The sequence below is a fragment of the Eumetopias jubatus genome, unplaced genomic scaffold (genome assembly GCF_037043125.1).
Source record: "Eumetopias jubatus isolate StellerSeaLion01/CBP00866 unplaced genomic scaffold, mEumJub1_p1.0 scaffold_12, whole genome shotgun sequence".
NCBI classification, from domain to species: Eukaryota; Metazoa; Chordata; class Mammalia; order Carnivora; family Otariidae; genus Eumetopias; species Eumetopias jubatus.
The window spans coordinates 17862207-17888267 of NW_028274818.1; the positions used below are offsets into that span (position 1 = coordinate 17862207).

At 34.3% G+C, this 26061-nt stretch overlaps 1 pseudogene; it reads left to right on the top strand.

Annotated features, from left to right (window-relative positions):
• Positions 1-407: 407 nt before the first annotated feature.
• LOC114210495 (tRNA-splicing ligase complex subunit RTRAF pseudogene) lies at positions 408-1169 on the top strand (annotated as a pseudogene).
• Positions 1170-26061: the final 24892 nt, after the last annotated feature.

Here is a 26061-nt window from a genome sequence, read left to right on the forward strand (position 1 = left end):
GTTTCACGTATTTTAATTGATGTTAATTTTTTTTAAAAGATTTTATTTATTTATCTGAGAGAGAGAGAGAGAATGAGAGAAAAAGCATGAGGGGGGGAGGGTCAGAGGGAGAAGCAGAGTCCCCACTGAGCAGGAGCCCAATGTGGGGCTCAATCCTGTGACTCCAGGATCATGACCTGAGACAAAGGCTGATGCTTAATGACTGAGCCACCCAGGCTCCCAATTGATGTTAAATTCTAATCAGGCAATGGATTTATGACACTTTCTTGAAACACTTATTGGATCTTCTTAGCCCAAAGAAGCCACACTAGAGAATTTTAATTAAAAGTAAATGGTTTGGCCTTTAGACGCGTCGCCGGTTCCTGCACTACCCGCTCTTCCTCGCCTGTCCTCACCCGGCCGAACCCGGGGGACCAGAGCGAGACGCAGGGACCATGTTCCGACGCAAGCTGACGGCCCTCGACTACCACAACCCGGCTGGCTTCAACTGCAAAGATGAAACAAAATTTAGAAACTTTATTGTTTGGCTTGAAGACCAGAAAATCAGACACTACAAGATTGAAGACAGAGAAACATTGAGAAACATCCACAGCAGTGACTCGCCCAAGTTCTTTGAAAAGTATCTCAAAGATGTTAACTGTCCTTTCAAGATTCAAGAACGACAAGAAGCAATTGACTGGCTTCTTGGTTTAGCTGTTAGACTTGAATATGGAGATAATGCTGAAAAATACAAGGACTTGGTACCTGATAATACAAAAAATGCTGACAATGCAGCTAAAAATGCAGAGCCATTGATCAACTTGGATGTAAATAATCCTGATTTTAAGGCTGGTGTAATGGCTTTGGCTAACCTTCTTCAGATTCAGTGTCATGATGATTACCTGGTAATGCTTAAGGCAATTTGCATTTTGGTCCAGGAGCGCCTGACCCAGGATGCAGTTGCTAAAGCAAATCAAACGAAAGAGGGCTTGCCTGTTGCTTTAGACAAACATATTCTTGGTTTTGACACAGGAGATGCAGTCCTTAATGAAGCTGCTCAAATTCTGCGATCGCTGCATATAGAAGAGCTCAGAGAGCTACAGACAAAAATTAATGAAGCCATAGTAGCTGTTCAGGCAATTATTGCTGATCCAAAGACAGACCACAGACCGGGGAAAGTTGGAAGATGAACATTTTAGGATTTCAGCTTCCCACCTACTTAGTACAATTGGGAACCATTTACGCTCTGGCATGTGTTTGGAAATCAAATGTCACGTTTTCAAGGAAGAATCCTAGAAAATTGACTGTTCTCGAGATTTACCATCATTGCTTTTTCTTTAATAAAGTTCAGGAAAGTGAAAAAAAAAAAGTAAATGGTTTGGTAAAACATGATACAAAGAAGATTTTCTAATGGTAAGCAAAGTAAATGTTGTCCATTTGAACCTAAGACTTAATTTGCTGAGTAAGATGTAATTTGATGACCTCCAAAAAGAATTAAAAAAAGACAGACTATCTCCCATATTTTGATATCAAGGTTGGGAATTTATTCAGATTCTTTTTTCTGACTTGTTAGTTTTAAGGACTCCACGACCATTTGATCCAGCAATTCCATTTCTGAGAATTTATCTAAAGGAAATGAAATCACTATCCCAAAAAGATATCTGCACCCCCATGTTCATTGCAGCATTATTTACATTAACTAAGACATGTAAACAACATAAGTGTTCACTGATGGATGAATGTATAAAGAAAATGTAAGATACACGTGCATACACACACACACACACACAGGAATATTATTTAACTACTAAAAAAGGAAATACTGCCCTTTACAACAGTGTGGATAAATCTTGAGGGCATTAGGCTAAATGAAATAAGTCAGACAAAGACAAATATTGTATGATCTCATTTTTTGTGGAATCTCATAAAATAGCATGAACTCGTTAGATATAGGGAATGGATTGGTTGTTGCCACAGGGGGTTTCTGGGTGTGGGGGAAATGAGAGAAAGAAGTCAAAAGGTACAAACTTCCAGTTGTAAGATAAACAAGTCCTGGGAATATAATGCACAGCACAGTGAATATAGTCAACAATAATGTATTGTATATTTGAAAATGCTAAGAGAGTAAATCTTAAAGGTTCTCATCACAAGAAAAGAAACTATGTAAAGTGATGGATGTTAATTAAGCTTATTCTGGTAATCATTTTGCAATATATACATGTGTTATTAAATCATTACTTTTCACACTTAAAACTAATAAAATATTATATGTAAATTATATCTCAATAAAAAAGATTTGGCTGCATAATGCTATACGTTTATTTATGTGTATGTGTATTTCAATCATATATAATTTTAGGAATTTGAATTCAGCAGTGGAGAAGACAAAATATTCTATTCATGTGGTGCTGATTGTAAACATGATAATTACATAATTCTAGATTTTGCTGTAATACTTTATAAAAAAGAACTTGGAAATCTATTTTAATTTATTATTTGATATAAAATATATATGACATAAGTATTTATGAAGGTTGTTATAAGTGTTAAGGAAATTTACTAATAGTGGTCCTAAAACAAGAACACTTTTTTTTCAAATCAAATGTCTATATATTAAACTCTTCATCATGTTCAACACAGAATAAAAAGAGATGTTTTAAACAATCTTTTAAGGAATATATTAAATTTTATCTTCTCATAATGTTACTGCAAGAAACAAATGATACACTGAAGATAGTTTTAAATCAACTGCCTGTGTTCTATTGCTTTCTCTTCACAGGTAATTGATGTTAAAAAATTTTAACATTGTTGGGCTTGATATATTACACATGAAACAGTGTTCTAAAATCACAGTTATAAAAATCTTAAACTATTAGAATGATCATAATACAGACAACATTTTTTCTGTCCTTTTCTGAGAATTACACAATGTTAAATTGTGATTTTTCTTTGTATCATTAAAATTGAAGTTATTCCACACAACAATTCAATCATTGATCTTGAATGAAACATATCATACAATTCTGATTGTTTGAAGAACTAACATAATTATCCTTCACTCTCTTCAACTATACATTTTAGGGATCCATTCCATCACCTATTTAAAAATCACTAAATGCTTTTTTTAATCACTTGAAAATATGTGGAGGAAATTATATGAACAAGTAAAATTCAGAAAATATAATCCTTAGCAAATTTATATACCTAAAAATATCTTAGTGTTGGCTAACTCCATTCAAGGAAAGAGAGCAGAATAATTTCGGATTAAATTATGAGCTGCCCCCTTGACAAATCAAGTTAGACAGGTATTTGTAATGTCTTTTTCATGTAAAGACATTGATATTTGTTTTAAATTGTTCTATGGTAATCCTACAGGTTAGAGCTGGAGGATCAAAGTGGAACTAATCTTATTTATTTATTTAAAATTTATTTAAAATTTTAAAGTCATAGAGATATCCTTGACTGTATATGTCTTTAAAAATAATGCTACTAATTATCTACAGTTTAAAAGGACTTTTCAACTTCTCATAACAATGAAGTAAAAGGACCAGGTTTACCTGCTGCCAGAAATAACAAGACAAGACAAATACATGAAACAACCATTTTCAAGACACTGGACAATAGGCAACACAGGACAATAATTCCTGAGAGAGAGGAAACATACAAGATAAACTCTAAGATTGCCCCAATTTGCTGCTTGAAACAGACTCCAGGTTGTGGCATTGGTAGGAGGACCGCAGGTACAACCTGGAGATACCACATGTTGAAGAGCTTGAGCTGAGAGAACAAAGAGACCAAGACTGGGAGAATTTTCAGGACAGATTACCAGACAGAAGAGAGCTACACAGAGAGAGCTTCTGAAGTCTACAGCCACTGCCCTTAGTATTCAGCAGACCACTGATTCACATATGGTGCAGATTCACTAAAGAAATGAATGATTTCAAGTATTATGTAAGACCAAATAAACCATCTGACATGATTAGAGATAATGGTGTCTGACATTCACACACACGCCTGTGAATATTGTCAGTTTCTAGAGCCAAATTGGAATACCTCATAATTCACAGAGCACTTGATAGAGTACTTAGAAAGACCTTGCTTTGGTAGTGGGAGATAATTACATGCACATGAACGGTTTCTCTGAAGAATTCAGAGAATATGAAGCCATGTCACTGACTGGGAAACAGTTTAAAATCACATATCTGATAAAGCACTACTATCCAGAATCTACTAAGAATGCTTAAATTCAATAATGGAAAAACAATTTATCAAAAACGGACAAAATATTTGGGCAGACATTTCATCAAAGAAGACGTGTGGATAGCTAACAAGTACATGAAAAGATACCTGACATTTTGGTTTTTTCCACCAAGGAAACAAATACTGAAACAACTAAGAAATACTACTGTGAACCAATTAGAATAGTTAAAATTAAAAGATTGACCATAACTAGTTCTGAGGAGGATCATCCAGTTCATAATCTTATTTAACCCCAAAACTATCAAGAGGTTTTCATTCACTCAAGTTTATTTCCTACTCACATCTAGTCTCGAATATATTATTCTAATGTGCAGTTCACTTGGGAATCTCTAACTTTTCTCTCAATCTAATTTTATTAATATTTCTAGAACCTGACCTATATGACTTCCTACTAACTTTGTTTTGCAGAACTGCTGGGATTTTTCATCTATTTCTATGCATCTGTCAATATTGTAACAGTAAATTTTAAGTATATGCATGAAGAATTCATATCCTAGTGCCAATCTTGAAGACCATCTTTCCCTATGTTTTCATATAAGGTTTTTGAAGTTATATTTAAAAAAAGATACTATTGACTGAAATTAAGATGATTATGCATAAAATTTTATGGTCAAACGAAAACACTTTATGAATATGGCTACATAATCCTACTACTATATTGATCTCTTTGGTTTTGGTAGAGAGCCTGTCAGTTCTTTATGTTATTATGAAGATCCTTCTTGACTTCTCAGAGACCTTTGATTAATGCCCCTTTATTTCAGATCAGTATGCAAGCCTATAGATCGTAGTCTAAAGAATCCCATAGCAAAGAGAGGCTATAATGTGACCTTATTCCTTCAGGCAACCACTTATGGCATTATATAGTTTCTATCAGAACCATCAAAATCAGTAACTGTTCTTTCCTATTCTTCCTCAAAGTGTTTTCCAGGTTGACAGAACTATTTTTAAATTGTTTTAATGACTAGGAGAAATAATTTTGCTGAATGTATTAATTCTTACCAAATTTACAAGCTTAAAAATCTTCCCTAAAATATAGTGTCTAATTTTCAAAGTGAAATATATCTCTCTCAGATATGGGTCTCGTCCCTATACATTCACTTGCAGTTGTTATGTTAAAGGAAAATATCATCAATTTTTAATGAAAGTAAGTATCTTCAAAATGATTTTTTAAAATTTTCTCAGGCTCTAGGAAGGTTTTTTTTTTATTTTTTTTAAGTAATTTCCTTGCCCAGCGAGAGGCTCAAACTCATGACTGGGAGATCAAAACTTAAGCCAAGATCAAGAGTAAGCGTTTAACTGACTGAGCCACCCAGACACCCTTCTAGGAATGTACTATAATGAAATGCTAATTATAGGATTCTAATAATAATATTATCCATTAATGAAATGTCAACTATCTCACTCATATACTACTAATAAAAATACAACTACACTTGAATGATGTTATATGTCAATTACATCTCAATAAACCTAGAAAGGAAAGAAGGCTTGGGATATTGCATGGTACTTTAAAGATTATTGCCTTACCATCTACTTAAACTGATATCAAAGAAAAATTAATTAAATGAAGTTTACACTTTCGTAGTTATGTTATATTATCAATTAATATAGACATTGTATCATAGAAGAAAAGAACCACAAAGTAAAAATTTTTTAATATGTTAGTGATGGCTAGAGAATAATTTTTCTCATAAGAAACCTTATAAGAATTTGTGTTGCTCCATAGTTAAGTTTATTAGATCCTGACTCAAAAAATTATTTAAATGTTGAGCAATCATATTGGAAAGCATTGAATTTTATAATGACATATTATCATATAGCATATCATATGTATGTATATAGGCATATATTTGTTTTTCTTCCATTCAATAGGTTGTATTTTCATTTTGTTGATTATTTCTTTTGTTGTACAGAAGCTTTTTATTTGATATAATCCCACTTGTTTATTTTTTATTTTGTTGCTTGCAAATACTTTTGGTATCAGAGCCAAGAAGTCATTGCCAAGATCCATGATGAGGAGCTTTTTTTCTATGTTTTCTTCTAGGAGTTCTAGGTTATAGTCTTACATTCAATTCATTTATCCATTTCTAGTTAATTATTGTGAGTGGTGTAAGATATAGGCCCAGTTTCATTTTTTGCATGTGACTATCTAATTTTCCTGGCACTATATATTGAAGAGACTCTTTTCCATTTACCCATTGAGTATTCTTACCTTCCTTGTTAATTATTACTTGACCTTATGTGCATGGGTTTATTTCTGGGATCTCAATTCTGTTCTATTGATCTATATTCCTGCTTTTTATGCCAGCATCATCTTGTTTTGATTGCTATAGCTTAGTAATATAGTTTGAAATTAGGTAGGGTGATGCTTCTACACATTGCATTGTTTTGATTTGCATGCCTTTAATTATTAACACGTCTGAATTTTTTAAAGAGACTTACAGTGCACAATTTTTCCTTGGACATAATGGGTGTTTATTACCTTTAGTTAAAGCCTAAATCAGGTATAATAATGGCAAACTAAAATAGTTGTTAAGTTTGCATGTAAAATTGTCATTAAATAGCTTATACTGTTGAATGATAGAGAAGTAAATGACAGATATTAAAATATTGAGGGTGATTTTATAAGGTTAATAGATAACTTGAAGAAGAGTGTAGGTTTTTAAAGTTAAGTTTATAGAGATAAAAGATATTTGGGAACCATGGCAACAAGCCCCTCCCCCAGAAGATCGGCAAGAACAGCCAGCCAAACCAAGTTTACCGATCAATGAGAATGGCAGAACTCCAGAGCTAGGGGAATACTGCACATAGAATCCATGGCTTTTTTACCATGATTCTTTAGTCTTTCAAAGTTAATTTTTTTAAATGTCTTTTTTTTTTGAAATTATCTTTTTCCCTTTTTCAACCAACATTTATCAATCGCTTTTTTAAAAAACATTTTTATTTTTCATTTTAGAGTCATATTCTATCCTTCATAGTAGTTACCCTTATTTTTGGCCTATATATATATATATATATATATGTTGTTTTCTCTTTAAAATTTTGAGATACAGTTTCTTCTAAAAGATTAAAATATACCCTAAATTCTTTTTATAAAATTTTAAAAGTTTCCATCCTTACAGTCATATTCCATCCCTTCATTGTATCAACCCTTATTTTTCTACATATATAAGTTTTTCTTTCTTTACAATTTTGGGAAGCACTTTCTTCTAACACACCAAATTACACCTAAAATCTAGTGTGTGGCACTGATCTATGCACCAGCCTGATCATATTTGATCAAATTCTGTTTTTTTTGTTGTTGTTCTGTTTTGTTTGTTTTTATCTTTTTCTTTTTCGTTTTTCTTTTTTTCCCTTTCTTTTCGCCCAGTTACAGGTCTTTTCTGATTTGTTTAGAGTATATTTTCTGGGGACGTTGTTACCCTGTTAGCATTTTGTCCTCTCATTCATCTATTCTCCTCTGGACAAAATGACAAGATGGAAAAAATCACCTCAACAAAAAGAACAAGAGGCAGTACTGACTGCCAGGGACCTACTCAATATGGATATTAGTACGATGTCGAAACTAGTGTTCAGAATAATGATTTTAAAGATACTAGCTGGGCTTGAAAAAAAGCATGGAAGTTATTAAAGAATCCCTTTCTGGAGAAATAAAAGAATTAAAATCTAACCAAGTCAAAATCAAAAAGGCTATTAATGAGGTACAATCAAAAATGGGGGTGCTAACTGCTAGGATAAATGAGGCAGAAGATAGAATCAACAATACAGAAGACGAAATGATGGAAAATAAAGAAGCTGAGAAAAAGAGAGATAAACAACTACTGGATCACAAGGGCAGAATTCGAGAGATAAGCAATATCATAAGATGAAACAACATTAGAATAATTGGGATCCCAGAAGAAGAAGAAAAAGAGAGGTGCAGAAGGTATATTGGAGCAAATTATAGCAGAGAGCTTCTCTAATTTGGAGAAGGAAATGAAGTAAATGGATTTACAATGAAAATGCTAAGAGAGTAAATCTTAAAGGTTCTCATCACAAGAAAAGAAACTATGTAAAGTGATGGATGTTAATTAAGCTTATTCTGGTAATCATTTTGCAATATATACATGTGTTATTAAATCATTGTTTTACACACTTAAAACTAATAAAATATTATATGTAAATTATATCTCAAGGAAGATATATCAAAATCCAGGAGGCGCAAAGAACCCCTCTCAAAATCAATAAAAATAGGTCAACACCCCGACAACTACTAGTAAAACTTACAAGTCTCAGAGACAAAGAGAAAATCCTGAAAGTAGCTCGGGAGAAGAGATATGTAACCTACAATGGTAGAAACATTAGATTGGCAAGCGACCTCTCCACAGAGACCTGGCAGGCCAGAAAGGACTGGCATGATATATTCAGAGCACTAAACGAGAAAAATATGCAGCCAAGAATACTATATCCCGCTAGGGTGTCATTGAAAATAGAAGGAGAGATAAAAATCTTCCAGGACAAACAAAAATTAAAGGAATTTGCAAACACAAAACCAGCCCTAAAAGAAATATTGAAAGGGGTCCTCTAAGTAAAGAGAGAGCCTAAAAGCAACATAGACCAGAAAGGAACACAGACAACATACAGTAACAGTCACCTTACAGGCAATACAATGGCACTAAATTCCTATCTTTCAATAGTTACCCTGAATGTAAATGGGCTAAATGCCCCATTCAAATGACACAGGCTATCAGATTGGATGAAAACAAAAAGACCCATCAATATGCCCTCTGCAAGAGACTCATTTTAGACCCAAAGACACCCCCAGATTGAAAGTGAGGGGGTGGAAAACCATTTACCATGGTAATAGACACCAAAAGAGGGCTCGGCTGGCAATCCTTATATCAGAGAATTAGATTTTAAATCAAAGACTGTAATAAGAGGTAAGGAAGGACACTCGATCCTACTTAAGGGGTCTATCCAACAAGAAGATCTAACAATTGTAAATATCTATGCCCCGAACATGGGAGCAACCAATTATATAAGGCAATTAATAACAAAAGCAAAGAAACACATTGACAACAATACAATAATAGTGGGGGACTTTAACACCCCCTTGACTGAAATGGACAGATCATCTAAGGAAAAGATCAAGGAAATAGAGACTTTAAATGACACACTGGAGCAAATGGACTTCACAGATATATTCAGAACATTCCATCCCAAAGCAATGGAATACACATTCTTCTCTAGTGCCCATGGAACATTCTCCAGAATAGATCACACCCTAGGTCACAAATCAGGTCTCAACCGGTACCAAAAGATTGGATTTTTCCCCGCTTATTTTCAGACCACAATGCTTTGAAACTGGAACTCAATCACAAGAGGAAAATTAGAAAGAACTCAAATACATGAAAGCTAAAGAGCATCCTACTAAAGAATGAATGGGTCAGCCAGGAAATTAAAGAAGAATTAAAAAAATTCATAGAAACCAATGAAAATGAAAACACAACTGTTCAAAATCTTTAGGATGCAGCAAAGGCAGTCCTAAGACAAAAGTGTATAGCAATACAAGCCTTTCTAAGAAACAAGAAAAGTCTCATATACACAACCTAAGCCTACACCTAAAGGAGCTGGAGAAAAAACAGCAAATAAAGCCTAAACCCAGCAGGAGAAGAGAAATAATAAAGATCAGAGCAGAAATCAAAGAAAAGAACAGTAGAACAGATCAACGAAACTAAGAGGTGGTTCTTTGAAAGAATTAGCAAGATTGATAAACCCCTGGCCTGACTTATCAAAAAGAAAAGAGAAAGGACCCAAATCAACAAAATCATGAAAGAAAGAGGAGAGATCACAACCAACACAAAGAAATACAAACAATTATAAGAACATATTATGGACAACTCTATGCCAGCAAATTAGATAACCTGGAAGAAATGGGTGCATTCCTAGAGATGTATCAACTACCAAAATTGAACCAGGAAGAAATAGAAAACCTGAACAGGTCTATAACCACTAAGGAAATTGAAGCAGTCATCAAAAATCTCCCAACAAACAAAAGCCCAGGGCCAGATGGCTTCCCAGGGGAATTCTACCAAACATTTAAAGAAGAATTAATACCTATTCTTCTGAAATTATTCCAAAATAGAAATGGAAGGAAAACTTCCAAACTCGTTTTATGAGGCCACCATTACCTTGATCCCCAAACCAGACAAAGACCCCATCAAAAAGGAGAATTACAGACCAATATCCTTGATGAACCTGGATGCAAAAATTCTCACCAAAATACTAGCCAATAGGATCCAACAGTACACGAAAAGGATTATTCACCATGACCAAGTGGGATTTATTCCTGGGCTGCAAGTTTGGTTCAACATCCTCAAATCAATCAACATGATACAATACATTAACAAAAGAAAGAACAAGAATCATATGATCCTCTCAATAGATGCAGAAAAAGGATGCTTTTTCTGCATCTGACAAAGCATCCTTTCTTGATCAAAACTCTTCAGAGTATAGGGATAGAGGGGACATACCTCAATATCATAAAAGCCATCTATGAAAAAACTGCAGCGAATATCATTCTCAATGGGGAAAGGCTGAGAGCTTTCCCCCTAAGGTCAGGAACGCAGCAGGGATGTCCACTCTCACCACTGCTATTCAACATAGTATTAGAAGTCCTAGCCACAGCCAGAAATAAAAGGCTTCCAAATTGGCAAAGAAGAAGTCAAACTCTCACTGTTTGCAGATGATATGATACTTTATGTGGAAAACCCAAAAGACTCCACCCCAAAACTGCTAGAACTCATACAGGAATTCAGTCAAGTGGCAGGATATAAAATCAATGCACAGAAATCAGTGGTATTCCTATACACCAACAAGACAGAAGAAAGAGAAATTAAGGAGTCGATCCCATTTACAAATGCACCCAAAACCATAAGATACCTAGGAATAAATCTAACCAAAGGGGTAAGGGATCTGTACCCAGAAAACTATAAAATACTCATGAAAGAAATTGAGGAAAACACAAAGAAATGGAATAACGTTCCATGTTTATGGTTGGAAGAACAAATATTGTGAAGATGTCAATGCTACCTAGAGCAATCTATATATTCAATGCAATTCCCATCAAAATACCATCCACTTTTTTCAAAGAAATGGGACAAATAATCCTAAAATTTGTATGGAACCAGAAAAGACCCTGAATAGCAAGAGGAATGTTGAAAAAGAAAAGCAAAGCTGGTGGCATCACAATTCTGGATTTTAAGCTCTATTACAAAGCTGTCATCATCAAGACAGTATGGTACTGGCACAAAAACAGACACATAGATCAATGGAACAGAATTGAGAGCCCAGAAATGGACCCTCAACTCTGTGGTCAACTAATCTTCGACAAAGCAGGAAAGAATGTCCAGTGGAAAAGAGACAGTCTCTTCAACAAATGGTGTTGGGAAAATTGGACAGCCACATGCAGAGGAATGAAACTGGACCATTTCCTTATACCACACACAAAAATAGACTCAAAATGGTTGAAAGACCTAAATGTGAGACAGGAGTCCATCAACATCCTAAAAGAGAACACAGGCAGCAACCTCTTCAACCTCAGCCGCAGCAACTTCTTCCTGGAAACAACATCAAAGGCAAGGGAAGAAAGGGCAAAAATGAACTATTGGGACTTCATCAAGATAAAAAGCTTCTGCACAGCAAAAGAAACAGTCCACAAAACCAAAAGACAACTGACAGAATGGGAGAAGATATTTGCAAATGACATATCAGATAAAGGGCTAGTATCCAAAATCTATAAAGAACTTTTCAAACTTGACCCCCAAAGAACAAATAATCCATTCAAGAAATGGGCAGGAGACATGAACAAACATTTTTCCAAAGAAGACATCCAAATGGCCAACAGACACATGAAAAAGTGTTCAACGTCACTTCGCATCAGGGAAATCCAAATCAAAACCTCAATGAGATACCACCTCACACCAGTCAGAATGGCTAAAATTAACAAGTCAGGAAGCGACAGATGTTGGCGGGGATGCGGAGAAAGGGGAACCCTTCTACACTGTTGGTGGGAATGCAAGCCTGTGCAGCCACTCTGGAAACAGTATGGAAGTTCCTCAAAAAGTTGAAAACAGAGCTACTCAGCAATTACACTACTGGGTATTTATCCCAAAGATACAAATGTATGGATCCGAAGGGATATGTGCACCCCAATGTTTATAACAGCAATGTCCACAATAGCCAAACTGTGGAAAGAGCCATGACGCCCATCGACTGATCAATGGATAAAGAAGAAGTGGCATATATATGCAATAAAATATTATGCAGCCATCAAAAGGAATGAGATCTTGACCTTTGCAATGATGTGGATGGAACTGGAGGGTATTGTGCTGAGAGAAATAAGTCAATCATAGAAAGACATGTATCATATGACCTCGCTGATATGAGGAATTCTTAATCTCAGGAAACAAACTGAGGTTTGCTGGAGTGGTGGGGGATGGGAGGGATATGGTGGCTGGGTGATAGACATTGGGGAGTGTATGTGCTATGGTGAGCGCTGTGAATTGTGCAAGACTGTTGAATCACAGATTTGTAACTCTGAAACAAATAATGCAATATATGGTAAACAAAAAAAATGAAGAAGATAGCAGTAGGGGAAGAATGAAGGGGGGGAAATTGGAGGGGGAGATGAACCATGAGAGACGATGGGCTCTAAAAAACAAAGTGAGGGTTCTAGAGGGGAGGGGGGTGGGAGAATGGGTTAGCCTGGTGATGGGTATTAAATAGGGCACGTTCTGCATGGAACACTGGGTGTTATGCACAAACAATGAATCATGGAACACTACATCAAAAACTAATGATGTAATGTAGGTGATTAACATAACAATAAAAAATTTAAAAAAGAGCCAGATTAGAAAATATGTCTCCATGCAGTGGAATAATATTAGCAATTGGAAGGGATAAAAATTACATCAAGTGAAAAAAAAAAAAAGCCATATGCAAAAACTATGTATGGTAGGATTACCTTTTTATGAACTTTGTAAAAAAGAGAAATTCATAAAGACATAAAGATCAGTGGTTGCCCTAGAACAGGGATGAGAATGGAAATAGTAAACAATAGAATGATAAGTTTTGGATGATAAAAATCCTTCAAATCTGAATTGTTATGATGATTGCACAACTTTATAAAGTTAGTAAAATCATTGCATTGTATACTTAGAATGGATGCATTTTTCTGCTTGTAAATTAAGCATTTACTTAATTACATATCCCAATAAAACTTTTTTCTGCTTGTAAATTAAGCATTTACTTAATTACATATCCTAATAAAACTCTTCAAATATCATGACAACTCTGTCATTTCAGAAATTCACCAAGAAGGGCGCCTGGGTGGCTCAGATGGTTAAGCGTCTGCCTTCGGCTCAGGTCATGATCCCAGGGTCCTGGGATCGAGTCCCACATCAGGCTCCCTGCTCCTTGGGAGCCTGCTTCTCCCTCTGCCTCTCTCTCTCTCTCTCTCTCTGTCTCTCATGAATAAATAAATAAAATCTTTAAAAAAAAAAAAAAAAAAAGAAATTCACCAAGAAGAACGACTCTGAAATCATGTACAATGATATTGCGATACCTCATGTTCAATCCAGACATGATAAAGAATATAAAAATTAGAAAAAGAAAAATCATGTAAAAGAAAAATTTGGTGACCCAAATACCTTAAGTTTTCACTAAATAAAATTAGAAAAATATAGTAATTCTTATGAATATAATAAGAAAAAATTCCTTACAGTTTGCAGTTTGGAAATTTTTAAAAAGATACAACCTAAGAGGAATATTTGCTAATGATTGCTGTGTGTTTTGAAGATGGAAGATTTTTAACATTTCCTAAACTATATATACTGAGTGCAAAGTTTCCTCTAGAGAACACTTAAAATATTTTCTACTCAGTTATGTACAAATAAGTTACTGACATTACTAAATGGGCCATTTTAAAGTGAGTGTAAATTAAATTATAATTTTATAGTACAATGATTGTAATCAAACTGCACTCAAGTTTAAACTATCCTTTCTTCAATATAATGTCCACTTTTAATATTTGTTTAAAAAAATTTTAAATCAGAATATAATAACATCTTTTACAGTTTAGGTCACATTTTATTTAGAATATGATATTTCCATAAAATAGACATGAAGTTCAATGCAACAGATTAGAGATTCCGGAAGTAAATCCACTCTATAGAATACATTGAATGAAACAAAGTGCAAAGGGTAAGGATAGTCTTTGCAACAAATTGTACTGGAAAAACCGGGCCTCTGTATACTAACAGATGAATTCCACACTTTCTTTTAAGCTATTAAAAAAAAAAAAAAAGTCTTGACACTGACCAGAGAACCAATTAAAAAAACTAATAATTTTAAATTTATAGAATAAAATATAGAGAAAAAACTGAAAAGTGGAATTATACAGCACTTTTTTAGAGGAGATAAAATAGGCTAACCAAAAACAAAACAAAAATCCACAATAAATGTACTTCAAAAAATTAAAAACTTCATGGCTTTAAAAAAACACTATTAATAAAATGAAAAGACACATACCATTCTGGCAGAAAATATTTGCAAAACAAATTCTGATAAAGGTTTTGTATATAAAGTACATAAAACAATTTTACAACACAATAAGAGAGTCTAATTTTAAAAAATGGGTGAAAGAGTTAAGCATTTTACAAAAGAGATATGGATAGAAAATTAATCACATGAAAAGATGTTCAATATTAGTTATTATACGAATGAGAATTAAAACAATACTATGAAATACCATAACTCACTCATTAGAATTGCTAAAATTAAAAAGACTAAGAGGAGATTTGCTACTGAGGATGTTGAACTGGAGAGCTCATGTATTCTGGTGAGAATGCATAATTGCTCAGCTTCTTTGGAAAACAGATTGTCAGTTTTTTTGTAAAACTAAACATACTGTTACCATACATTTTAGCAAGTCCACTGCTAAGTAGTTACACAAGAGAAATGAAAACATGAGTCTGAAATATGTTTTCTCCATGAATGCTCATAGCACCTTTGTCCCAAATAGTCAAAATAAAAAACACTCTGTTTTTTAGATAGAGACCCAAACATCTTGAGTGTTTAACATGGAGTGGAAAAATTATACAATACAATACTCTTTTTAAAAATACAAAGGAGGGCGCCTGGGTGGCTCAGTCGTTGAGCATCTGCCTTCAGCTCAGATCATGATCCCAGGGTCCTGGGATCGAGCCCCACATCGGGCTCCCTGCTCCATGGGAAGCCTGTTCTCCCTCTCCCACTCCTCCTGCTTGTGTTCTCTCTCTCGCTGTCTCTTTCTGTCAAATAAATAAATAAAATCTTTAAAAAATAATAAAAAATAAAAATACAAAAGAAACAAAACATTGATATCATGATACAGCACAGATGAATCTCTAGAGTTATGCTAAGTTACCAAAGCCAGATACAAAAGGGCTCTGTAGACAGTGGTTCCTGTTATGTGACATTGTAGAACAGGCACAGTAGAAGGTGTCCTGGAGCAGAAGGGATCGAGTGATGAAAAGGGGCAAAAAGAAGTTTTAGGGGTAATACAAATGTACATGCTTTTTGAATTTTGTGTTTACACTACTATTTAAATCTGTCATACATCACACTGTGCATTTTTTGGCAATATTGCAAAGCAAATATAAATACATACACAGATAGGATTGTGATTTTTAAGAAACCATTCTGCTGAAATGCTGTCTGCTTGCTCTATGATTTCTAGATCCTTGATTCTTGTCTTCACTTATAATGGGAAACCTCAGGTAATAAGACCATCCTTTAAGACCAGAAGTGATCTCTTGATCAGACATTACTAGGAAAAATAGAGTATTATAGGCATACTGCCTGTCATTGTGCTTTGCTTTATTTTGTTTCTCAGATATCATGTTTTTTGCAGATTGAAAGTTTGTGGTGATCCTGTGTCGAGCAAATTTATTGGCACCATTTTTCCATTTTATCCACTTCCTGTCTCTGTGTCACATTTTAGTAATTCTTGCAATATTTTAAACTTTATTATTATTATTATATTTGTTATGGTGATCTGTGATCAGGGATCTTTGGTGTTACTACTGTAATTGTTTTGGGGCCACTAACCACTGTCACATAAGACAGTAAATTTAATCCATAAATGGTGTGTGTGTTCTAGCTGCTCCATAGAGCAGCTGTTCCCCTTTCTTTCTCCCTCCCCGTGGGCAGTCCTAGTCCCTGAGACACAACAATATTGAAATTAAGCTAACTAATAATCCTACCATGACCTCTAAGTGTTTACGTGTAAGAGTCACATGTGTCACTTTAAATCAAAAGCTAAAAATGACAAATCTTAGTAAGGAAGGCATGTCAATAGCTGAGATAGGCCAAAAGCTAGACCTCTTGCACCAAATAGCCAAATTGTGAATGTAAAATAAAAGTTCTTGAAGAAAATTAAAAGTAATACTCTATAGAACATACAAATATTAAGAATGACAAACAGCCTTATTGCTGATATAGAAAAAATTTTAGTGGCCTTCATAGAGGATCAAGCCAGCCACAACATTCCCTTAAGCCAAAGTCTAATCCAGAACAAGGCTCTACCTCTCTTAGATTCTATGAGGGCTGAAAGAAGTAAGGAGACTGAAGAAGAAACATTTGAAGCTAGCAGAGGTTGGCTCATGAGGTTTAAGGAAAGAAACAATCTCCACACATAAAAGTGCAAAGTGAAGCATTAAATGCTGATGTAGAAGCTACAGCAAGTTATCACAAAGATGCTAGGATAATTAATGAAGATGCTTACACTAAACATCAGATTTTCAGTGGAGATGAAATAGCCTTCTATCAGAAGAAGATTCCATGTAGGACTTTCACAGCTAGAGAGGCAAAGTTAATGCCTGGCATCAAAGCTTCAAAGGACAGGTTGATTCTCTTACTAGGGGCTAATGCAGCTGGGGACTTTAAGTTGAAACCAACGCTCGTTTACCATTTTAAAAATTCTAGTGCCCTTAAGAATTTTGCTAAATATACTCTGCCTGTGCTTAATAAATAGAACAACAAAGCTTGGATGACAGCACATCTCTTTACAACATGGTTTACTGAATATTTTAAGTCCACTGTAGGGGCCTACTGCTTAGAAAAAAAGATTCCTTTCAAAATATGACTGCTCATTGACAATGCACCTGGTTACCCAAGGTGTGATGAAGATATACAATGAGATTAATGTTGTTTTCATGCCTGCTAACACAACATCCATTTAGCAACCTATGGATCAAGGAGCAGTTTAGACTTTCAAGTCTTATTATTTAAGAAATACATTTCATAAGGCCAAAGCTGCCATAGGTACGTGATTCCTGTGATGTATCTGGCAAAGTAAATTGAAAACCTTCTGGAAAGGATTCACCATTCTAGATGCCACTAAGTTGCAATTCATGGGAAGAAGTCAAAGATCTATATCAATAGGAATTTAAAAGAAGTTGATTCCAACCCTCCTTGATGACTTTGAGGTGTTCAAGACTTTACTGGAGGAAGTAACTGAAGATGTGGAAATTGCAAGAGAACTAGAATTAGAAGTGGAGCCTGAAGATCTCACGAAATGCTGCAATCTCATGATAAAACTTTAAATGCAACTAATGAATTATTGAACACTACATCAAAAACTAATGATGTACTATATGTTGGCTAATTGAACTTAAAAAAAATTACAGATGAGGAGTTGATTTTTGTGGATGAGGAAAGAAAGTGGTTTCTTGAGATGGAAACAACTCACGGTGAAAGATGCTGTGAAGGTTGTTGAAATGGTGTCAAAGGGTTTAAAATATTACATGAAGTCAGTTGATAAAGCAGCGACAGGGTTTGGGGGGATTGACTTCAATTTGGAAAGAGAAGTTCTACTGTGGGTAAAATGCCATCAAACAGCATCACATGCTACAGAGTAATTAATTACTCGTGAAAAAAAAAGGAACAATCAATGTGGCATACTTTGTTGTTGTGTTATTTTAAGGAATTGCCAAAGCCATCCCAACCTTCAGCAACCACCACCCTGATCAGTTGGAAGCCTTCAACATTGAGGCAAGACCCTCTACCTGCAAAAGATAATGACTCACTGAAAGCTGAGACGATGGTTAGCATTTTTTAGCACTAAGTATTTTTAGACATAATGCTATTGCACGCTTAGTAGACTACAATGTAAACATAATTTTTATTTGCTCTGGGAAACCAAAAAACTTCATCTCACTTGCTTTATTGTGGTATTCAGCCTGAAACTGAAACTGTAATATCTCTGAGATATGGCTGTATATGAGAACATTGGACTTTTAGACCCTAGACTGAGTATATAAAATAAACATAGAGGTAAATTAAATGTAATTTTGCATATGCAAACTTGTAAAGTCATGAACACACAGTATTAATTGGCAGTCTCCTTTTAGAAATTGAAAATAAAAAGACAAATCAAATATATCAAATAACTGTCACTAAATGTTAGTTGTTGTTCTTATTATTAGGCTATTATTAGTAGTATTGCTTTTATTAGGTCCTGCTTCGAATGTGTCAGCTGATATAATTGCATGTGCCTCACTTTGCCCCACTAGTATGGCTGCAACATCTTTTCATATAAATGTTTAAAGTTTGTATTTTAAAACCAAACTTCATCAGTTGTTTTTATTTTTTAACATTCTGGCTACTTTAATAACTTCTGTTAAATGATACCCAATTGCTTATCTTAGAAAGGGAAAAAACCCTTGATTATTTACACATTGCTTCCTATCTAAGCCATATTCCCTCACAGAGGGAGACTCTATGGTCTTATACATGGTGCAGTACTTTGTATGAGATAGTCTTAACTGGAAATTCAGTCATGTGTATTAAATATTAGGGCTTTCAGTATGTTTTAAAAAATAAATCCCCTATTGCTACCTAAGTTTTATTAACCATTATATATCCATTTCATGACATTACTGTGTGGACTTAACGCATTGATGTGAAAAAATTCTTTAAAATTTGAAATATGGATTATTTTTCTAAACGTAACATGTGGCTATATATGGCTATTAGAGTATAAAAATATTATTTCAGACCACTTCATATTCATTTTCTTTAAGTTAGAGATTATTTTTCCACATTTCTAAGGAACTTATAACTTGACAAACCTCTTAAAATTTAGAGTGCATTAGTAAGCAATTTTTAAGGCAATCCAACTATCTTTACATAAATGAATTTAGTATATCTATTCATATAATACTTCTTATAATACCTGTTATATTATTAAGTGGTTAGACATATATCAGTCATTGCCTAGCGGTCATTCTTACCTACTGTACACTCTTCTCCTACAAACTATTTTTCAAGATCCTTCCAAAACCTCCTAGGTAAATTTAGCCAATAGGAGTTGCTGCTGTTAGCCTGAAGAATAAGAAAAGGAGAGAAACTAAATATTCCCATCTTTTATCCCTCACATCTCTGACCCTATTCCAGTAGTGACTACCTCTCTTTCAGAGAGCCTGCTCTCCTAAGACAAACCCTTTTTCCATGATCCCAGATCTCCATGGCCCTTGAAAGGATTGCATATTCCAGAAGATGGACTGGATTTATAGCCTCATTAATATTATCTCCTCCAATTCCAAAGAGTGGCCACTGACATCTTGCCTCTTGCTGATGTCTGAACTGCTTTAACATTCTCCATGTGACTTTGTGGTTCTTTCATAACCTGTGTGATAAGTTCCCTTCATTAAATTAGTTGTCATTAAAATATCCAGAGAAGTTTTAGAGAATGTTCCAGAAAACAGTTCCTCTTGATGAGTTGTTGGGATCATGTAGTTAACCAGCATGAAACGTTTCCTCATTAGGATTCCTTGCATTGAAAAAAATAGAGTATTACAATCAGTTTAGTGTAGTGACAGTATAATTACAAGTATCATCTACTGTAATTGTTTAGTACTGTGCACCAGTTTGGCTAAGCTGGGAAGACATTTTTCAGTCTACTCTTCCCTGTATGCATCTGAGTGGAGTTAGGCAAAAGAGAAACATGATTATCTGGAGGATGAAAATGAAGTAACAGCCCTTACTATCTGAGAGTCACCGTGGATAGATATGGTGAGATAGTTCCATATATGTCTTCCACAACTTGCCTGCTTCTCATCCATTTCCTCTTTCTGAATGCTACCCCTGCTGACTAATAGCAACCCAGGCACAATGCCAGATATGAAGAGAAAAAGCCTTTTACAGATTAATTCAGCAGCTCTTGATACCAGTCCCACTCTGGAAGCTGAACAAGTCTTGCTACAGATTTGTCTCAATGTCTAAATTGTTCACCTACACCATTGTTTCAGAAGGTCTGCTAGTAACTTTTTTTTGATGACTCTCAATTTCTCTTTTGAGGTTTTATTTTTACAGTTGTTCCGCTAATGGCAGAAAATTTAATTGTATAATCTCTAATTCCTCCAAATATATGACTTTATAATATAATAATCATAGCCTTTCTGTTTCTGTAATTGAGCCCTGACAGATTCATTTGTGGTTATTGGAGTGAAGAGGTGGTTGAAGGCAAGGATAGGAAAATCATGTAAACACTGAACTTAATTAAATGATAATAATGAAGACTTCTAGGGCTATGAAGTGTGATGCAGTATTTGCTTCTATTTTCTCTAGAGAACTTAAAGAAAAAATGATAGACAAATAATAATTATTTTTTAATTCAGAATTTTAAGTTAAAATATCAAGGCAGACTTAGAAAATCAGAGTTATATTAAGATTAAGAAATCAAATGGGAATTAGTAGGCACCTCAGATTTGAGCTGAGAGTTTTGTCCACCTACCAAATCCTTTGAAACTCCATTGTCAACAGAAACATTCCCTTCACTCATGTGAGGAAACTCGACTCCACTTGTTCAAATGTATTGTAACGATCACATCGGAGACCTGTCCTGTAAGAGGCGCCTATTTTTCTCAAGTCTCATTTCATCTTCTCTCTTTGCCCCCAGACCCGTAACTTGAAGATATCTGTGGAGAATATTGAAGTCTATTTTAAGATGAGACAGCTTATACACCAAGTAATTGCATTATCTAGTTAACTTTTAATCTCAAATACCTATATAATATATGTGGAAATGGGCTATGTGGAAATGCGCTAAATTTTAGCCCAAGGCCAAAACACGAGACCAAAACATGTTGAATTTATAATATTGGAAAGATTTCCCAAGATCCTAGATTGAATATACTTGATTTACTTAGTTGATAGACTTAAAATTTGTTCTGGGTGAGTATCATATGAAATCAATAGGCCAGAGTTCATAATATGAAGACAGGTACAGATAAAAGGTGATGTGCAGAGTGGGGGGCCAGGGATGGTGGTGAGAGATGTCACCATTTAAATGGGCCCCTGATTTCATTGAAAAAATCGACATTTCAGATTGGCATAGCCAAGATGGTGAAGTGTAGGACGGGTAATTATTGCCCATTACTATAGGGAGTAGAAGAGTCATTCTGACTCTCCTACACTTTGACCCATAGGGAATGGGGTAGTGGGAAAATGAATATAATAACACTAGAGCAAAATATATGCATCCTTCCAAAATGCTATTTAAGCAATTTTAAGTGGAATATCCTAACCAAAATATTTCATAGAAACATTCAATAGCATTTGTGTTATTCTATATGCAGTGACTTTGCTGGAACAAATTAATATGTACCATGAAATGTGATATGAAGACAAAAAATGGGCTACTTTATCTCTGTAAGAAAGATCAGAGTGGTTTGCTTTCAACTGACAGCAACAGCAATAACTTCATTATCTTTCTCAAGACTATGTCGAATGTCCTGTCTTTTTTTTTTTTTTAATAATCCACCGGAAAGATTGCCTTAAATATTGCTCAAAATAGAAAAATGATTATTGTGTGATGATTGAATATAAAAAAACATATGATAAGTTATATTTCTCTCAAAATAGCCAGCTTGCTTGTTCTGTTTTTGAAATAAAGAATACTCACTGAAACAATGATCTGTCATAAGTTATATAGAAAACCTACCTCAAAAACATATTTAAACAGGTATCATAGCAATTGTATTTTTTCTCATCTTTTTCTGATAGCAAGTGAAGATGTTCACACACATCTCACAAACACTTCCTATTTAAACTGCATTTGGTCTCCCAAATCTCTTTTAACATTGTAAATACAAACAACCCCCAAAATGTTTTTTAGTCTCTAATAATAGTATTCCATGAAGTACATCAAAGGCCATGAATTGAAGGATAAAGCAAAAGAAATGGTGCTAATCTCTGATGAAGTGAAGTATCCTCATAAAGCATATTTAGGTAAAGACATCTCTTGCAGAGTTCATTACTAATCACCCACCAACCCACTCATTAAAAAAAAAAAAGCCAGAAACTCAAAAGAGGGTTTTCCTGGCATGATTTAGAAAAAAACAGAGCTGAATATTTTGGGGGAGCTTTTTTTTAGTTTTATTTATTTGCGGGGGGAAAAGGGCAGAGGGAGGGAATCTCTAAGCAGACTCCTGCTGAGCATGGAGCCTGATGTGGGTCTCCATCCCACCACGCATGAAATCATGACCTGAGCCAAAACCAAGAGTCAGGTGCTCAATTGACTGAGCCACCCAGGTGTCCCTTTTTTGGGAGGTTTATTGGAAGTATGTATACTAGAATCTAGTCTAAGAATTGTCAAGCAACAACTGAGGTTATAATATTAGAAATACATAATGGTTCTATTATTTTGCTCTGTAATTGAACAAGACTTACAGTAATTATCACAACATAAACATAATGAAGTTATTAAAAGCAAAGATATACACTAAGCAAAAAACTTTTTGCTTACTTTAGTATGATTTTATATGCACCCTTAGCTACTATAGAGGGTTGAATGGTGGCCTCACAAGAAATATGTGTACCTGGAACCTGTAAATGTGTCTTTATTTGGAAAAAGAAATTTTGCAGATGTAATTAAGGAATTTGAGATGAGATCATTCTAGATTGGAGTCAACCCTTAATCCAAAGACAAGTATCTTTATAAGAAGAGAAGACACAGAGGAAGACCATATGAAGATGGAGACAAAGATTAAAGTTATGATATCACAAGTCAAGAAACGCCTGGAGCTAAGAGATGCTGGAAGAGTCAAGAAAAGATTCTTTCCTAGAGGCTTTGAAGTGAGTGCAGCCCTGTCCACACCTTGATTTTGGAATTCTGGCCTCTAAAAGTGTGAGAGAGAAAAACAAAACAAAACAAAACAAAATCTGTTGATTTAAGTCTCCAAGTATGTAGTAATTTGCTACAGACGTTCTAGGAAACTAATACAAATACTGTCAGACGAATGATTTTCTTTGGGGAATTTATAATTATTGGTTGAACAGAAGGTCAGTGTAAGATTTTAAACTAATTTCAGATCTGAGTCCTCAGACCTGTGGGGAAAAATCAACATATGTTATTGCAGTCACTTTCTGCCGGTGCCAGTATATGGTCATAGGCAATCCTTCCTTCCCTCCACTTTTCCACCACCATTTTGAGATAGCACATGTGAAATGTCAAAGAACCCCCAACAGAGTAATGACATACCAAAGGAGAAACCATCAGCTATTCTGTATGGTACATAGTATCCTGTCAAAGATTAAGTTAGACAACATTCATAAATGTGTGGCTCCAGTTCTACTTCCTAGCAGTCTCTTTGTAACATGTGTGTTCCCTTCCCTCTTCTGTGTAGACATTACCACTACTTCCTTTTCAGGAATAATGTGATGGATACTTTAACCAAGCTATAATCACATAGGGACAAATGTGTAACTAAATCTGAAATAAACTCTATTCAAGACTTCTATCAGTAACAGTTTCAAGGACAGTACATGGAACACTAAACCTGACTCCTATCAGTAGGAGTAACAGTTTCAAGGACAGTACATGGAACACAAAACCTGATAGGAGACATCGGTTCTCTTTGAACAGTTATTTCATGGTCATGAGAGGTTCTTTACTTATCTCTTGTACAAGTCTTCCAAGTGATTGGCAACAAGGCTGTGCAACTAAAGTCCCTATGAGCTGGGGATTTAGATGATGTGAAATGAAGTAGTATAATTAAAAGCAGAGAGGCTGAATTATGTTGATACTTTGGATACTTTGTAATACTGTAAGTAGAGAGATAGCGCTGTATCAATTAGGGAAATGAACCTAATGTAATTGCTTTAGACCTGTTCCTAGGAGTGGAGATAGATAGGAAACCAGAATCTTTAACATCTTGATCTTAGTCAATCATGAGTTTTGTAATTTAAAAAGATGAAACCTCTGGCTTGCTACCATTCTCTTAGCAGTGTGTTCTTTCTTGCTCTCTGGCATTGTTTATGTGTTAGTGTTTTTCTCACGGATCCTATCATATATTATAATGATCTTTTATGAGAATGTGAGGTATATTGTGTGTTACTTGAGATCATGAGTCATTTTATTCAGCTCAGTGTCTGTAGCAGCCTGTACAGCTCTGGTACTTACTAGGATGCAATCAACCTGTGCTCTGTGAATAGATCAGGTGGAAAGTAAAGAAAAATACATGGAAGTAATGAGCAGGAATATATCCCTGTTTGAAGAAAGGATAACAACAACTTTTTACATTGTAATATTAAATGTTTATTGCAAATATTATGTTTGTATAAGCTCACACGAAAGAATAATAAATTACTTGACTGAGGAATGGACAATAGGAACTACAAGCATATTCTGATCAGTTAGGATGTATGGTTTCACATGCATATATAGAAGTAATTTTATTGTTTTATTCCTTAACTCAGACATTTTATGTCCTTTCTAGTTTCTTTAGCTAGATCTGCACATTTTTTTGTATTAGATGTGTTAAAAGCTAAATTATATTTATACATACGCCATCAGAACTTGGTAGTTCACCTAATTTATAAACACACATATTTGAAACCATATTTTAGGTATATGAAATTCAGATTTCTGTATCTTCTTCATAGTTTTTTTATAATTACACACTACTTTTACTTTTATTATTTATATACATTTTTGCCTAAAATTCAATTTTCTTTGATTTTTAAATATTGCTTAACAAGGTTTAATATGTATTTCATGGTACATAGTTTTACATCTTTTATTATTTATTTTGAATATGAAATTAATATAGGTGCTTAGTATTAACATATAAATAAATTTTATTTTCCTCATTTTGTTCTTTTTATTTACCATGGTTTTACATTTTTTCTTTTCAAAATAGGCCTAATGTGGATTGATTGTGCTTTTGAATCACATTTGCTAATTTTTAAAATTATTATACAGTAAATTATATCACATAACATAATGCAAACAAGCAATGGAAATTTCAGAGATAGATTAAATTAACCTATCTGTATCAAATAAAATGATACCAGCTCCTTAGAGGCTAAAAAGAAGTGCCTTTCTTATTTACATCACTTTCCATCCTCCAGAAGCTAACACTGTCATGTTAGTTTTTATTTAAAAAATTTCTTTAGTGTGTTACTACATATATATCTATCTCTTAAAAAACATAGTTTTATTTCCATTTGAACATTATATTATGACCAAATGTCATATGCCTTTTCCTATGGTTTGCTCCTTTTAATTTTCTGGTATTTTTAAAAATATTTTTTCACATATTGATAGGGTTTTATATAATTTTCTTCATGATGACTTTCTTTCACCCACCCCAGATTTATTGAGGTATAATTGACCAATAAGTATTGTGTAATTTAAGGTATACAACTTGATGTTTATTTGTAATACAATATAAATCTTCCTTTGTTTACATCAAAGTCCTAAGAATAGTTGCTGTGCAAAGTTGTCTAAATCTATAA